This window comes from Octopus bimaculoides, chromosome 10 (genome assembly GCF_001194135.2).
Source record: "Octopus bimaculoides isolate UCB-OBI-ISO-001 chromosome 10, ASM119413v2, whole genome shotgun sequence".
Lineage (NCBI taxonomy): Eukaryota > Metazoa > Mollusca > Cephalopoda > Octopoda > Octopodidae > Octopus > Octopus bimaculoides.
In genome coordinates this window covers 94,145,184-94,147,621 of record NC_068990.1, presented here as the reverse complement: position 1 = coordinate 94,147,621, position 2,438 = coordinate 94,145,184, and the positions used below count along the sequence as shown (strand labels likewise).

The window sequence follows — 2,438 nt, the reverse complement described above, 5'->3', positions numbered from 1 at the left end:
AAAAAAAAAAAAAAAAAAAAAAAAAAAACCTAAACAAAAAAGAGAAAAACAAACATTTAACTAAGCAATTAATATGAAAAAATATTTCAAACAGTTTAACAGGTAATTTTGAAGATAACAATACCAGCAACAAAAACACTAACATTTCTACTTAAAATTGCTCATTTAGTAACTGTCTTAATGTTATTCTTGCTTCACTTATACAGCAAACAGAACAAATAGAATTTTTACACTCAGTCCCAAATAAAAAAAAAGAAGACTTTTATAATACCAAACAGTGTTTCTTAGCCACAGTATCTAATCTAAAAAAGAGCAAAGAAAAAATTATATATCTGTGCTTTAGAAAAGATGGCACCAAACTGAATCTATCCTCATGATAGGAATTACAACAAATTCTTCAGGATATTTCAGAAAAAATCCTTTCAATCATAAAAGGAAGATGTTATGGCACTATCTACTGTAATTTCAAAATCAAAGAGTCAGCCAAAAAACACAGACTGAAATTGTTAGACATGATGTTTGTGTCCTATTACATGGGATGAAGAAATACAAGAGTGAGGATAAGAGGCATCAAAAGTGGTGTAGGTCAATAATTCTTCATCACTTTCATGTTGCTGTATGGGTAAATGGTTAAAGCAGGGCAAACAAGGGGTAACATGAGACCAGGGGTCATCAAAATAGATTTGCAAACTCTACAAATTTTCAAAGGCCACAAAGCTATGCCAGAACTGTACCCATTTGAGTGTCAAAAGACAAAAGACATAAGATTGATGATACAAGGCAAAAAAGCTTAGTTAGTAACACTTATTGTAATAAGAAAAACTTGCCCTGATGAACTCGAAATCCTTGGCCAGAAGACTAGAACGGAAAGAAATAGAGACCAGCTGAAACTACAAGAACAACAGACCCTGATTTCCAGAGCTCCATCATTCAAAACTGATGTGACAAGAGAAATTGCTTTAGAAACAGCCACACACATCCTGTCTCCAAACAGAAACAACCATTCGTACCACCACCCCGTTATCATGTGACAAGAAAGGAGTAGTGTTGAAGAAAACGTACAAACTGTCAAAGGAAAACTAAAGGAAAAACAAGGAAAAATAATCTCAAAAGAGGAAAAGTCAACATAAAAGAACAGGATGAAGAAGATTAACTTTCATAAAACAATAATGATACAAAATAACAAAGAAGACGAAGTAGAGGACAGGGAACTGGGATACACCATCCTTTGAAAATCAAACAAACAACTTTTAAATAAATTCTCATATCTATAACTCCATGGATTTTCCAATGAAGTCAAAATAACAGAAATACAGGCAATATGCAAAGGAAAGATTGTTAGTAAAAACAAAACAAAAACACAGTAATGAACTAATACAATCTTACCCTGAAAACGTTGATGTTTTTCAACTCAGCCGACTCAAAACATGTTAACTGGCTCTTTGGAGTGTACATGACAACAATACAAAGAATGGCAGACAAATTTCCTTTAATTATATCCTGTTTTAATTATTGTTTTATTGTTGTTCTTTTCTTTTTACAAGCAAATATTTGTGCCTTAAAATTTTTATTCATCCATTTATGTCTTATACAATACCTTTCACCTCTCCACTTTGTATAACTTATCTTTCCCTAATGCACACATTTTCTTTGCATGAGAATAGGCTGAAAAGTTCCTGGGCTGACAATGAAGGAGTGATGCTAGAGCTATGAAATATTGCATGCATTAATCTCAGCCCTTCTTAATAATAACTGTATTGTTTCTTTCCAGATAAACTGACAAGGAAACAGTAATGTATCACACACACACACACACACACACACACAAAGATGTGTGTGTGTATTCAATGGGTTTCTTACAGTTTCTGTCTACCAAATTCACTCACAAGGTTTTTGTCAGCTGAGACTAGTTGAAGACACTTGTCCAAGGTATTACATAGTGGGACTGAACTCGAAGCCCTGTGGCTGAGAAACAAGCTTCTTAACCACACAGCCTTTTACATTCTTATTTTGTATTTTTAATTTTATTCTCTGATTTTTCCCCCCATTCCTTATATAATTCTTAAAACTTATTAATTCCTCCTTTCTCAGATGTTCTAAACACATAAAGATAAATCACATCTGTTGCATTGCAGACAGTGATAATTTCACTTCATATTTCCAGATGACTTATTTCAACTTCTTGTCCTACAAATAATTGTTACACAATAAATATTTCACAACATACAACTATTCAGAGCTTAATTAAATCAATGAGATTGTGAACATTAAATTTAATTTTTAAGACTAGCTTCAGCACATTTCTGTAAGTGACAGCACATTTAATGTTTATAACACATACATTGATACAGACACACACACATTCACATTGTCTAAACATGCATGTAAGTATGTGTGTATGCTACTCTGTGTGTGTGTGTGTGTGTGTGTGTGTGTGT

The 2,438-nt window shown here is 32.8% G+C and overlaps 1 long non-coding RNA gene across 1 annotated transcript in view; it reads left to right on the top strand.

Annotated features, from left to right (window-relative positions):
* Window positions 1-2,417, top strand: part of LOC128248941 (uncharacterized) — a 19,971-nt gene extending 17,554 nt beyond the window's left edge. The window contains exon 5 of the long non-coding RNA XR_008265099.1: window positions 1,772-2,417. This is a non-coding gene — a long non-coding RNA (uncharacterized LOC128248941). The remainder of the gene's footprint in view (window positions 1-1,771) is intronic.
* The last annotated feature ends 21 nt before the right edge of the window (window positions 2,418-2,438 follow it).